Source organism: Silene latifolia, chromosome 2 (assembly GCF_048544455.1).
Source record: "Silene latifolia isolate original U9 population chromosome 2, ASM4854445v1, whole genome shotgun sequence".
Taxonomy (NCBI): domain Eukaryota; kingdom Viridiplantae; phylum Streptophyta; class Magnoliopsida; order Caryophyllales; family Caryophyllaceae; genus Silene; species Silene latifolia.
Genome location: NC_133527.1, coordinates 54,529,534 through 54,545,398, shown reverse-complemented (window position 1 = coordinate 54,545,398; position 15,865 = coordinate 54,529,534). Strand labels below are relative to the sequence as shown.

The window sequence follows — 15,865 nt, the reverse complement described above, 5'->3', positions numbered from 1 at the left end:
AATAAGTTTTAACAACGGGTTTCAAAAATAACCGTTGTGATTACTTTTCACTAACTTTGCGCCAATTTTGCGCCAAATTATTAACAACGGTTGTTCATGTGTGACCCGTTGTTAAAACGAATAACAACGGTTTTTATAACCATACCCGTTGTAATTGATTTTAGTAAAATTCGCGCCATACATTCTACAACGTCTATTGTGATTTTCGTGAATATTCGTTGTTAAAGGGGCGTTGTAGTTGCCTGGATTTGTAGTAGTGAAGATAAAGGAAGTCTTGTTTCCTTTTTCTCTTACTTTTGTAATTTCTTTACTCTCTTTAACTCAATTTAATTTCTTTTGCTCCTTTAATTCTCTTGTCTTTTTGATCGGTCCGTTTCGTGTTCACAATTAAATAGATGTGGTCATTGGGTCATGTCCGAATCAAAACACAATTTATAGCTTCACAAACAACTCTACAATTAGTAAAGAGGCAAGTAAAGGTCGGATCCCAAGGGACGGGAATTGAAATGAGATTTCTATTGAAACTAGTGGTGTCTTAGGGGTGTCACAATTTGGGTTGATGTAGAAGGTCACTAAACTAAATAGCAATGGAAATAAACAAGCAAGATGAATTAAAATGGTTGTAAACAATTGATAAAAAGCACTAGGGTTTCATGGGGTCATAGGGGATTCATGGGAATTGATCATACAAACATGTTCTCAAATTATAAGCAAGCAATTATTGTTGTGATGGATTGAGTTGGGTTATATCTTACAATCCTAGGGAAGTTTGGGTCCCGGAGCCGAATCGATTAGATTGTACAACACCTACAAGTCGACTTAGTCTTCCCTACTCAACAACATGCATGGTCTAATGAGACTCGAGTTGGGTTATGTCTTACAAGTCTCATTGAAAAGATAGGAGATGGTGGTAAATGCAAGGATTCATAGGCTTAGCATTTCATCAAACATAACATGTGCATTAGTTGAGATCAAAACAAGCAAGCAAATAAACCATGAAAGCATATTAATTTAAGCATGAATCATACCCCATGTTGGTTTCCCCTAATCACCCATTAACCCTAGCTAAGAGACTACTCACTCATTATCATGTTGATCATGCTAGCAAGGTTGTCAATCATACCAACAAAATGAAACATGATGAATAAATGAAAGTAATTAACAATAATTAAAGAGGGATTAAGAGAATTATACCTACTAATGATTCCAATAATAAAGCAAAGATAAAAGAAGTACTTGATGCTTGATTGAGAGGTTGTCAATCTCCCAATAATAACCCAAACAATCTTCAATTACCCAAAATAAAGGATGAACAAAAGAGAGATTAAGGAAATAAAACTTGTATTAGAACTTGATTAATTGTTGATTACAATACTAAAGAGATATTTGATTGATATTAACTACTCTAATTATTGATAAGAAGAACATCCTCTTCTAATTAGACTAATGGGGTATTTATAGTGGAAATTAGGGGGATGCATTAGGGTTAACTAAGGGCTAAACTAGTAATTACACTTTTTAGATTGAGCAGGGAGGAGCCGGTATTTTTCGAAGGAAGGGCTTCTTCCTTTGTAGCTTGGAGAAGACGAAATTGCTGCATGTACAGAATCCGTGCGTTTTGGAGTCGGGACGGGCGGATTCTGGCGGTGGAACACGGGCGGCTTCAGGTGAATCCGGGCGGATTCTGGTGGCTGCAAACCCGAGCGTCTTGGGATGAAACCGCACGGATTGTGGATGTGGAGGACGGCCGGATTGTAGACAATCCGCACGGATTGTGCCTCAGCAACATTTCTTCTTCTTTTCTTCCCTTTTCTTCATAAATTCCTTGGGGATTTCCTCGGGGACTCAAGGATCCTTTCTCAACATTGCTCATCTACTATAATATGTACAAAGGCCTTCTAATCTTGTCTTTCCTTGATTCTTGGTCATTGAATTCGATCAATTTAGTCTCGTTTTGCCATGAAAATGCAAGATTTGCACTCCTTTCCTACCAAGGGATCAAAATCTCAAAGAATATGCAAAACAAAGAACTAAAGACAATAAATGACCCAAATATGCACTAAAAAGCATGGGAACAAGGCTAATTCGGGGGCTAAATATGCGCTAATTATGGTCACATCAAATATCCCCAAACCGAACCTTTGCTCGTCCCGAGTAAAGAGGTGACAAAGACTAGAACCATTATTTAAACTAACCTAATAACATAGCCGATATGAGACAATTAGCGGGTCTCACTCCGCCCCTTCAACTCACAATAAGACAACCATGAGGTAGGATGCCTTCTTGCAAGGCAAGGTGGGTCTTGCCAAAATGGCGACACATCCAAACATTAAGCACACAAAATCAAATAATGGATGCATCTACAAAAGGAATAGCCACTTCCTCATCAAGTGGCGGAGGAAACTAAGAGAGAACAAATTTAAGAGCATGTAATCCTTCACAAATACTAGTTCAACAAATTACTAAGGCTAAGAGGATAGCACTAAATCACCTCCAAATGGTGTTAAACTAGACTACTTTTGTCCTTAATTTCCAAATGCTTTCGTCAAGAGCGATCGGATGGTGGTGGAATGATGATCCCTATGATGCTAGTAGCATATGACATGACAAGTCTCGAATTCTCTACAAAAGTAAAGGTCATGGATCGTCCCAAGCTCGACAAAGTGGTTTGACAAAAGGCTTTTTGGGAATGAAATGCTCAAATCTTTATACACAACGGTGGATATGACTAGTATTCAAAATTGTCCTCATTTCACTTTCACATTTCAAAAATTTAAGATGGGGTTTGTCCCTTCCGGGCTAGTGTCCTTTGCTTTCGCCAATCGCTTATTAGGGAACCGGTTAACCTCTAGACAATAGCTTTTCGGGGTGATAGTCACTCTGTCTCTGGGCGGCCGAATTCACAACCGTGTGGGGGCCCAATTCAATGGATCCCGCTCCAAAGCACATCGAAGTGGTACGCCTCCATCAAAACAATTAAATTTCTCAATATTTCAGCATTTCATAATATTTGAGGTTTCTTTGGCATTAAATTACTTCCACATGACAAAATTCTTTGAAATGAGCACTTCAAGCTTATTGATAGAAAATATTTTTGGGTTGCCTTACCACAAGGTCAATCAAGGTCACCTAGACAAGTTAACCAAGTTCACATCGCATCACGGGGTTGGATAGGTGACTCACATGCAAACCCTTGACTAGGCTTTGGGTCATGGGTCAAAAGACACTAGTATGACACTATCTAGGGTGTTTTACAACCATTCTAGTAGGCAAAGTCTTAAGTTTAAAAAGTATTTGTAATGGCTTAGTTGCTCTTGTCAAAGTTCTCAATTAGGCACTTTTCAAAACTTTTTTTCTAAATGCAACTACATGCAATGATGCAACTAATATAAACATCATAATGCAAGTGATTTTATCAACTAATATGACATATAAACTAAATGCAAGTCCTAAATTCACATTGTTATACCGCATCAATCAAAATAAAGCCACATAGTCATTACCATAAAGAGGAAAAAGGAGATTGGAAAGATCATACCATGCGGTCTTCATGATCCTCATATCTCGGATGTGGCGTAGTCAATCAATGTGAACAAGGATAGAACAAACACAATACATACAATATATACAATATAACTATGCAACAAAAGGAAAAAACATGTTTTTGGGTTTTTCAATTTTTCAAATTTTTATGGTTTTTCGAAATTTTTCAATTTTTTTTGGATTTTTGAATAAGAGTTACAATTTTTTTGGATTTTGAATAAGAGTTAAGTTAGAATTCCCCATCCCCACACTAATATGGGCATTGTCCTCAATGGCCAAAATGATGGGAAATTATGCAAACATGATGCATGATTCTACACTAGATGCAATCTACACTAGTCTACACTACATGATGCATGGTTTTTGTTTATGACGGAGAGGATAATTTAGATTACCTCCCGTTGTGTATGCATTAATTTCCCCAAACCGAGTTAGACACTATTGCTAATGTCCAAGGATGGGTGTAGTTCATGCACACACTATGCAATGCATGAAACTAATTTGTCATTTTGGATTTTGAAAGTGGGAACATTAAAATGAGAACACCTCAAAAAGTACCGAGGTGTGAGTCCTTAATGGTGCTAGGACTACTCCAACAATGATCAAGAAAAATAAATAAATAGAACAAAGAAAGAAATAGACAAACCTTGAGAGGGTAGGAGCCTCCAAAGCTTGCTAATCTTCCGTCATATCATCACTATCATCATTATCCTCATTAGAAGTGGTCTCATTGCCACTTCCCTCTTCACTTGCTTCTTCACCTTCTTCTTAATTTTGCTCATCATCCTCTTCTCCTTCTTCACTAGCTTCTTCATAAATGATATCATCAACTTTTTCATTACCAACAACCTCATTGTCACCCGGAACTACCCTAGATGCACTCGGAAATAGGACTTCCTTATCCGCCCAACTAGGCAAAGGACATGATGGGTCAAGTAGTCCTTGCCTAGCTAAGTGTAAGAGGGGTGGATATTGAGCTAAGTAAGCATTTTTCCGATCCTCAAAGGCTTGCTTATGCATTGCTTGCATTAGAAGAGTCAAATAATCATTTCTTGCTTCAACTCCTTCCGGCTTGAACTCTTGATACTCAAAAGGGTAAGGTGGTGTGACAATGGAAGAGGAGGGTATTTCAAGTTCACCCTTTTATTGTTGGATAATATACTCGGCCTCTTTTGAAAGGGGAAGTAGATAATTGGTCCGGTGGACACTCAATCGACAAATCTTTGAAGGCAAAGTGAAAGAACTAGCCTCACTAGTGAGCCATCCATACTTGGTGTCAAGAGGGTTATGGGCAACCTACTTGTACTTGTGTATCATAGTATGCAAATCAACGAGATGACCACCTTCTTTCGCCTAATACTTGTTATCTTTGTTGAAGTTAGGATCAAAGTATTTAGCTAGGATAGTGACTAGGCCTCCATTTACAATAACGGTAGTGCCTTTCTTCCCACAATCAATGTTGAGCCATCTATCCACCAATAGCCTTAGAAAGTTGAAAGGCTTGGTGTGTACTCTTCCAATGTTCAAAACCGACTCAAGGAGAACAAAATCGAGTTTGGTGAAATGATTGGTGTCTTTTCTTGCATTGATGGTGCTCCCTACGACCTTGTGCCATACTCTTATGCCCGGATGGTGGACTAAAAGAGCATGACTCGCATGAAAGTCTTCAAATTTCCTTCCGGAAATTGCCTCGCAAAGAGGGTCGGGGTCATATTTGCCAACATTCTTAATATAACTCGGTTCATCACTAAGACCCAAAGCTTTACCCAATCCCCTAAAGGGGATACGTCTACTAACATTAGCTAGACGAAACTCGAGGTTCTCCATAGTCTCAACCATGTTAACTTTCAAAGAACTCAAAAATTCTAAGGTAAGGGAGGGGTATATCAATTCTTTTGATTCAAACAATTTCTCCAACCCCATGGCTTTGAAAAAGGCTCTAGTTTGCTCAAGGACACCCAATTTTTCTAAGGTATCTTCACATATAAACTTGGTGGATTGAAATGATTTTCTAGCAAACTTACCAAAAGTGTCCCTATGGGTTTTGGAAATGAAAGTTACCTCCGGATAGTTTGCAAGTTGATCAATTTCCGGAGTAGTGGATGTTGTTGCACCCATGGGAGGTTGTTGTTGTTGTTGTTGCACTTCCAAGTTTGGGTTTGCTACCACCATAGCCAATGCTTTCTTCGCTTGAAGAGTCTTTTGCCTTTGTGAAAGTGTCTTTGCCTTTGGTGCCTTTGCCTTTGTTGCCTTTGTTGCTCCCTTAGTCCTTGTCATTGATGAATTAACTAAGAAAGAGTGAAAAATCTTCAATTTCTAGTGCACCCAAATCGATTTAAAGATGAAAGGCTTTGCCTTTATGAATTCAAAAATCGACTCAAAGGTTGAAGATTTTGTGCTTGGTTTTGATTTTTATTGAAAAAGGACTGATTGATTTGTTATTAAAAGGATGTTTTGATTTGATTTTGGTGAATGTAGTTGAGGAAGTTTGTTTTTGTGATGGAGAGGATGAGGGTTTTGAGGGTTTTGAGTAGTGTTATGAATGAAGGAATGAAAAAATTAATGTGGGAGGGGTTTTATAAAGCCCGAAAAATTCGAACTGCAGGGGCAATCCGTGCGGTTTCTGCTCAAGACGGGCGGATTCTGCCTTTTCTGGGTTGGGAAAAAATCGCCTAAAGACGGGCGTCTTTTAGTGAAGACGCTCGGATTCGCAGACACGGGACGGGCGGATTCTCCTGAAGACGGGCGGATTTCAGTCCAGGAATTTTTCTTGTTTTCCTCAGCTAAGAAGACGGGCGTCTTCTTTTCAAGACGGGCGATTTTCAAAGACAGGCGGATTAGGATGTAGGACGCTCGGATTTGCTGACAGTCAAAAATTTGAAAACTTCAGCTCAATTCAGGACGTGCGTCTTCTACCCAACACGCTCGGATTTCTTGAAAACGGGCGGATTCTCCTGAATCCGCTCGGATTCGACCCCTTTGTAGCCGGATTCAGTTCCATCCGTGTACAATGCATATCCCTTGCCATTCTTCCATTCTTCTTCATATCTTGTGTTCTTCATTGTGGGGGGGCACTACTAAGGCATGGATAGCCTAGGTAATTGTCATCCCCACACTAAGCTAAAGCACTACACATTAATTGAAATTATTAATCCCTCCCTCACTTCTCTCAAACATGACAATTAACTTGATCAAAGTATAAAAATCCAAAAATAACAAAAATGCAATACAAGAATTGAAATGCAAGTTAGGGAGTTAGAAATATTTATAAATGGTGGTTTAGGGAGGACTCCACCAAACTCTCATTCTTGATGAGATGTCAAGGGGGCATGTCCAAGTTGTTGTTGATGTTGCTCAACACCTTGAAAAAGTAATCAAAAGCTTGTTCATTGTCATGGTAGAGGTCTTCAATAGACCTTGGCCCTTGTTGTCGGTCTTGATCGATGGCATTACCAATGTAGGGATTAAAAATCCCTTCAAATTCGTCGTCCCAAAGACCACAAACTTCATTAAGTTGATCATTGAAAATCTCTTGATTTGATGGTGACAACTTTCCCATTTCCTTTTCTTGGCCAATGAGGCCATCTTCTTCTTCTTTGTTTGATTTTGGTGAGCTTTGCAAGCTCTCCTTGTCACAATTAACTTGCTCTTTGAATGGAGCATCTTCAATTTTCTTCTTCCATTGGAGTTCCGACTTCTTCCTTTCATCCTTCCGACTATAATGATCGATTATAAAACACGGTTCATGTAAACGGGGAGCTCTCATAGTCTTGTCAAGATTAAAAGTTATACTCTCATCTCCCACTTCTAGAGTGAGCTCACCATGTTTTACATCAATCACCGCACCCGCGGTGTGTAAGAAGGGTCTTCCAAGAATGATTGGAATGTTGGAGTCTTCCTCCATATCAACAATGACAAAGTCCACCGGGATGAAAAACTTCCCAATTCGCACGGGGACATCTTCCCATATCCCTAATGGTGTCTTCGTCGATCTATCGGCCATTTGGAGTGTGATATTGGTGCATTTAAGCTCTCCCATTCCCAACCTTTTACTTACCGAGTACGGCATAACACTCACACTAGCCCCTAGATCACATAAGGCTTTGTTGATCGTGGTGTCGCCAATGGTACACGGTATTGAGAAGCTTCCCGGATCCTTTAGTTTTGGAGGTGAACTCCCTTGAAGTATTGCACTACTCACCTTAGTGAAGGCGATAGTCTCAAGTTTCCAGATCGACTTCTTCTTTGTGAGGATGTCTTTCATGTATTTCGCATAGGCCGGCACGTGATTGATTAATTCCGTGAAGGGAATTGAGACTTCCAAATTCTTCACAATTTCCATAAACTTTCCAAGTTGGTCATCAAATTTGGGCTTGGCTTGATGACTTGGAAAAGGAAGTCTAATCACAATGGGCTCCTTCTCCTTGACCTTGTCTTCATTTCTCTTTGAAATTTCTTCTTTTGATGATTCTCCATCTTTGGAGTTTTGCACAATTTCTTCCTTATCACTAGCCTCCACAACTTCATCCTCAACTTGCTTCTTCGGTGCTTCATACCTTGTACCACTTCTCAAGTGAATGGCACTAACCGTTTCATGTCTTGGGGGATTACTTTGAGCTGGTAATTGCCCCTTTTGTCTTTGTGAGCTTGAAGATGCTAGTTGAGTCAATTGTGTTTCCAACATCTTGGTGTGAGCTAGAATGTTGTTGATGGTGGTTTCCTTTGCTTGACTATCTTTTTGCATTTGAGTGAAAAACTCTTGTTGATTCTTTTGCATTTGGAGGACCGCTTTTTGAACATCAAAACCTTGGTCATTTTGGTGATTGTATGGATTTTGATTTTGGTAACCTTGGTTTTGGTTGTAAAAGGGTCTTTGATTTTGGTTTCTCATGGGAGGTGGAGTGTAAGTTGTTTGAGGATTTTGAACATTTTGGCTTTTGTATGAGAGATTTGGGTGAAACTTGGTGTTTTCATTGTAATAATTGGAATAAGGGGTACCACTCTTGTATGCTTGGAAAACATTCACTTGTTCATTTGTTCCCCTACATTCACTTTGGTCATGTCCCAAAGTTCCACAATTCTCACATATCCCACTTGGGATTGATGAGGATGCCGTCATGGCATTAACATGATGCTTTGGTGATTTTGAGGCTTCTTCAAGTTTAGCCATAGCTTGTTCAAACTTCAAATTGATTGTGTCAATGTGAGCACTAAGTTGAGCACCCAATTGAGTAACGGAGTCCACTTCATGCCTTCCTCCTCTAGTAGCCTTGCGAGGTCTACTATATTGTGAGTTTTGGACCGCCATTTCCTCAATCTTGTTCCATGTTTGATTGTCATCAACTTCGGTGAACATTCCATTTGATCCCATGTTGAGAATGTTCCTTGAATCTTCATATAAATCGTTCCAAAATTGTTGTACCAAGAACCATTCGCTAAGTCCATGGTGAGGACATGAGCGACAAATTCCCTTAAACCGCTCCCAAGCTTCTTACAAAGATTCTTCATCCCTTTGCTTAAAACCCGTAATTTGAGCTCTTAGCATGTTAGTCTTTTCCGGTGGGTAGAACTTTTTGTAGAAAGCTAGAGCCAACTTCTTCCAAGAATCTATTCCGAGAGTGGCCTTGTCAAGGCCCTTCAACCATTGTTTCGCGGTGCCGATTAGAGAAAAAGGAAATAAGACCCATCGAATTTGGTCTTGAGTCACACCGATTTGAGAAATCGCATCACAATAGTCACAAAAGGTTTCCATATGAGAATGAGGGTCTTCACTAGGCATCCCCCCAAATTGGCTCCTTTCGACTAATTGGATAAAGGCGGATTTGGCAATAAAATTTCCGGTTAGATGTTGTGGTGTGGGAGTACCATTGGGTAGGTTCTCCTCGGTGGGTACGGAATGTGACGAAAATTTAGGCATTGTAGGTTGATTTTGTGGGGTATTTTGTAATGGATTCTCCTCTCCTTCTCTTGCAAAAGGGTTGATGAACTCAATAGTTGGTTGAACAACCTCACTAATACCTCTCAAATTCCTCCTAGCAAATCTCCTATTGTTCGTCAAGGTTCTTTCAATTTCATGGTCAAAAGGTAACAAATCACCTTGTGACCTTCTAGACATGCAAAATATCAAACAACTCGAAAACAATTAGAACAAACCTTGAGGAGTTTTACTTCCCCAAGGCGAAGAAAGACACAACTAATAACATTAAAAGAAAATCTAAATCAAGTAAACACCGTCCCCGGCAATGGCGCCATTTTTGATCGGTCCGTTTCGTGTTCACAATTAAATAGATGTGGTCGTTGGGTCACGTCCGAATCAAAACACAATTTATAGCTTCACAAACAACTCTACAATTAGTAAAAAGGCAAGTAAAGGTCGGATCCCAAGGGACGGGGATTGAAATGAGATTTCTATTGAAACTAGTGGTGTCTTAGGGGTGTCACAATTTGGGTTGATGTAGAAGGTCACTAAACTAAATAGCAATGGAAATAAACAAGCAAGATGAATTAAAAAGGTTGTAAACAATTGATAAAAAGCACTAGGGTGTCATGGGGTCATAGGGGATTCATGGGAATTGATCATACAAACATGTTCTCAAATTATAAGCAAGCAATTATTGTTGTGATGGATTGAGTTGGGTTATATCTTACAATCCTAGGAAAGTTTGGGTCCCAGAGCCGAATCGATTAGATTGTACAACACCTACAAGTCGACTTAGTCTTCCCTACTCAACAACATGCATGGTCTAATGAGACTCGAGTTGGGTTATATCTTACAAGTCTCATTGAAAAGATAGGAGATGGTGGTAAATGCAAGGATTCATAGGCTTAGCATTTCATCAAACATAACATGTGCATGAGTTGAGATCAAAACAAGCAAGCAAATAAACCATGAAAGCATATTAATTTAAGCATGAATCATTCCCCATGTTGGTTTCCCCTAATCACCCATTTGAAAGAAAAGTAGATTCATATACATACTAACATACTCATATATGTTAAAATTAATTTGTCATAAAATTAAATACGGATTTTATGCATGCAAACAATATAATAAAAGAGAAGAAATCATATTCTTACATTGGATATTTCGATTTAATGGGCACAAGAGAGATCACCTTTCTCTCTTGTTCTTGAGCTTTCCAATAATGGATGAACAAGATCTAAGTATAAGATCTCTCCCTAAGCTTTATACCCAAGGCTTCTCTTAATTAAATCAATATTACAAGATCTAGTATAATATTAATTTTGTAGAAAAATTGAACCAAAAATTGTTTGGTTTTCACTCCTAAAACCGGGTAGGAGAAGGGAGATTATGGAGGATTTTCTCTTACTAAAATTCTTATTTTAGATGAATGAATAATGAATAAATCTTACACTATCATGCATGTAGTGTATACTAAAAATATAAGACAAAACACTTTGCCTTTTTATTTTTGTCAAACCGTGTAAGTGGGAAGAGGAGGAAGAAAAAGGCCCAATACATGCTCTTGTTTGCCTTCACAAGGTAAACTAGGGTTGCATGGCTACTAAAGTAAGTCATCATGATGTTTACCACTAATTTAAACAAACACAATATTTGCTTAAATCTCCCCTTAATTTCGGCACTTTTGATAATATGGATTCCATATTATTTTTTGTCAATTGTCAATATGTCACATGTCATATGTAACATAAATTTGTTATGTATTCTTAACATATTAAAAATCAACGTATTAATAAAAATACGTCATATACAAAAATCGACTTAGTAATTTCATAATTACTTGTACCAAAATTTTTACCAATTATAAATCGTATTTATAATCATTCATTCAAATTTAATTGTTTCTGTAAACAATAATTTCATCCGAGTAATGATACAATTCAATTACTCAGACCGTATCTCATTTAATCACATTTCAATTTGATACGTAAATTTTACTTCCAAAATCGTCCGTCAATTTTTCAAGTAATTTAATTAACTCGTAACATTATACGATTAATTAAATGATCAATTAAGAGTATTGCCCTATAGGTATGACCTAGGGGTCAATCGATCACCACCGTCACACGACAAGTAATGTCAAACTCTAGTCACCAATCATTACCGATATATGTTGACCAGTTGACAGTAACAAAATTACTTCCCAATTGTATTCTTTAAAATGAGATTTAATAATGATATTTAAATCACATGATCGCACTATTGTTGAGGACACATTTCCCAACAATCTCCCACTTGTCCTCGACAAGTGTGCGTCACCAATTCTCTTGTCCTATTACTATCTCCCACTCAATGCAAGGTGTCTTTCAGGTCGTACTTGCAAGTGATCATATCAAGAATGGTTTCCTCGATCTGGAGAATAACTGATTGACCGGATTTATCCACTCTGGATACCTTCCGAGCGTGGCCACGCATTTCCAGTTCATTACTCCTCGAGTGGCCCTGAGATATTGTTTTAACCCTGACAAGGGGATGGACAATTCCTATCGCACTCATTCCCTTCGACTAGCCACAGCCATCATAACCCAAAATATGCCCATTTGACCCCATTTACGAAGGTCGTAGTAACACAAATCAAAGTTAATCGAAACCGAGCCATCTTAGGTGAATAGTCTTTAGTCAAAAGAATCGACTCATTAGAATACTATAGCAGCTCTCGCCACGACCAGGCTATATAAATTTGCCAGAACTCTATAAGCGGTCATAAGGCCCGACAAGGTGTTCCTAACATCTGCCTATGTGATCGACTAGTCATCTCACATGACTGTATGGCACTTGAACTTGCCATCAATCGCATCACACTTTAGTCACTTCGAGACGTCACCTCATACAAGTGACTATGGGCGAATACAATGTTAATCCGTGTTCACTTTAACGGGGTTCAATTGTCTCCACAACCCGTTTGGATGTAACAAAGTATAATAAAAGAGTTTTAAAATAAAACTCGAACGACAAATGCGATTATCACACATGAATAGTCAATGCTCGATTACTATTTCATGTTCTATAATCTAATTTGATCTTGTACGTAGTTGTTCATTTCAATTCAATTGAAATGACATGACTCATCATGTTTAGCCTTTGAGAAGGCTTCGGTTAGTAGGTTTTATCAACTTCTTGTACCTTACTCAACCTTACTACATATTCATTTTCCTTTGTAATGTATACATTTGCATCACAAAACTTTCTGAGTACGTGTCGAGATCCAATCAAGACATAGGCCCTCTTAGCCTAAGAATAGCTCCCACTGTTTTCTCAGTGTGCGGGACTCATCCTCTTGCACATCTCATGACTGCAAGTGTACTCAATTTCCGTTATAAATATCTCTCATTGTTCTTTATTGCCTAGAACGATTCTAGAAAATCTACTTCTTAATTAATATTGCCACAATGGTATCTTAACCATCCTGATGTGTTTTGATTATGGTTTTGTCGGAAACCATGCGCAATCTCAATTGTCAATTGTCACTTGTGTAACACCCTTACACAAAATTGCATCATAAACACTTTGCTTTACTTCCTTAATGCTTCTGCAAGCACTTAAGGGTAATCTTTACATACCAGGTAAAGATTACTTAAATTCGATTTTGAAAACAATTCATCATACTCAAAGTATATGAAGTGTTATACATCATTACTCATTTAATTGATCTGGCAGCGGAAGCAAATGAAATCAATCAAATATGTTCAATTTAATTGAACTAGTCATGAATCTTATCAACATAAGACTTCTTACTGACGCTAATATCATGTGGATTTATCTTCATAGATCCGGATATTAAAGATGTATTATAATACTCCAAAAGTCTTAAATCATTCTCAATGATCAATATGTCATCCACATATCGGACTAATTAAAATTTCCGTAACTCCCACTAAAACCCATGTATAAACACAACTTCTTGACTTATCGAGAAATGTTTTATCACATGAATAAAATGTTGATTACAACTCATTGATGTCCTACTTAAGACCCTCTCTTAAGTTTCACATTGTCTTGGGATTGCAAGAATCTACAAAACTCAAGACATGTATTGAATACATCACTTCTAATTGAAGAAGTGGGTTTTAGATTCACTCACTATGTATTTCATAATAATGAAACACAATCCCTAAGAAGATCCAAATAGACTTAAGCATTTCAATTGGTGTAAAAACCCTTTGCAACCAATCAACCTTGAAATCTCACTTTATTAGTGCAAAACCCTTTGCAACTAATCAAGCCTTGAAATCTCTCTTTATTACTGCAAAACCCTTTGCAACTAATCAAGCCTTTTTATTTCGGATTTTCATGGCTCTAAGCCTTAGTATTGAGTTGTGACTTAAACACTCTTATGTAAGTCATTTGTTGATTACCTTCTAGAAGTAATCAACTTGAATCAAACAATTTCTTTTGTAAGTTATAAGCTCTTTACTTTCTTAAAAGTAACATGAATTCATCATTTTTAACAAGTGACGAATTTTAACCTCCTAGGTTTTGAAGAAACAATGTCTTACACAAAACGTCTCATGTAGCCAAGAAAGACCAGTTTCTTGCGACAACGTTTTACACAAAACTTCTCACGTAGCCAAGAAAGACCAGTTTCTTGCGACATAATATCTTTGTGGCTCTTTGAATAATTTCTCCCACTCTGTCTTCTAAAAATAAACTTGTATTTTAGAAAGACAGCTTCATGAGCCGCAAACCCGTCGTACTCGTGAAAATAGAAAGGGAAAAATGAGCATTTGTTTCTTGTGAAAGCTTACAAACATGGTACCCTTACCATTTCATATCTCATATGATTTGATTTAGTGGAAAAATAATTTAGACAAAAATGATAAAATCCCCAAAAGGATCAAGTAACTCAAAGTAACTTGATTGAAGTCCAAACCATATCGAATAGCGTTTGATTTCTTATCCATCCACACATTATTTCATAATGCGTGCTAAGAGAGATTAACTTGTGATACTATATCACATTTCCTTTGGCTTATATCAAAGTCTTCACTTTGATAATCCCATCACGACTAAATCGTGATTCCTTGAACTCTTTGAAATTCTTCAAAGATTTCTCTATTTACCTTATTAAGTGAACATATTATCGTCAACTTAAATCGTTGGTAAAAGAAAATGATCAACCTATTTTGGATCGATGATTTACAAACTCGATCTCCTTTTCAACCAAAAGGCACGAGACATCTTGCTTTGAATACAAGATACGCATACACCATTAACAATCTAATGGTTTCAAGAGTACTCGATAACTCTTTGCGTTCATTATTCCAAAATTTAAGGTTTAATCTTGGGTTACCAATTTGAGTCTTACATCATCTTCATGATATATCATTCTAGTTTGGTTTAGAATATAATCACCTTGATGATGGGCTAGCCATACATCAAATCATGGTGTAAAGGGTCACAAAAGTGAAACCTCTTTTGTATCTTAACAAATTTGTATTCTTATTTAGAGTTTATGTACTTAATAGTCACAATTAAGTACAACTCCAAATCCAAAAACTAGATTGAGTACACAATTACTCTATCTCTCGCCATTATTGATGCTAGTCGTCATATTCTAATCATCTTATGTGTCAAACATAATGATGAAAACCTCCATTGGTTTCTAATATAGACGAAGTAGTACTAGCAAAATTTTATGTTTAATCAAATAAACATCTTTAAAGAAGAAGGTCCCATTAGATGTCCCACAACTAATTTGTTGATTCTTCAATAATTTGGGGTAGTTTCCTTTCTCGTGTCCAACATTTTAAGACAATGGAAACTTTATCGGTCGGGATTGATAGGTTTAGTATTGTTATTCTCAACAACTTTACCTTTAACATTACCTTGTATCAATTCCATTATAATCTTTACTTCTTGAACCTCGTCCTCATCTTAACGGTTTAAGAGAATGCTCCCACTCATTTCAATGAGTCTTTGCTTTGAGAAGCAAAATTGAATTCATGAAGAACACTCTTCATTTGTTCGTTTTAGTCTTAAAAACTTTCATTGAAGTGGTTGCGTTATTTTGGTCAATTACGAGTTCTTGACAAAACTAATTACCAAAACAATTTTATCGCTTCGATGTACTTAATGCATTTAAGTACATGAAAAACAATCCATTGCAAGTAGATGTGTTAGTCAAGAATCAAAAACCTGTTTGATAATGAATAACTTTAATCTATACTCTTTACAGGAGATCCTTAGCAATGGTTCATTTGAGGTTTTAGAAGCAAACTCATATTTGTCTTTAGTTACGATATTTTAATGGAGATTTGAATCAAAAATCGAAATGATATCGTATATGAATTGTGGTAAAGAAATAGAACAATAATAACAACGGAATAGTGGAAAACTTAA

At 37.3% G+C, this 15,865-nt stretch overlaps 1 non-coding gene across 1 annotated transcript; it reads left to right on the top strand.

Moving 5' to 3' along the window:
- The first annotated feature begins 8,981 nt into the window (after window positions 1-8,981).
- On the top strand, window positions 8,982-9,088 carry LOC141644533 (small nucleolar RNA R71). Its single transcript, XR_012544147.1, has one exon. It is a non-coding gene; the product is annotated as a small nucleolar RNA R71 (small nucleolar RNA).
- Window positions 9,089-15,865: the final 6,777 nt, after the last annotated feature.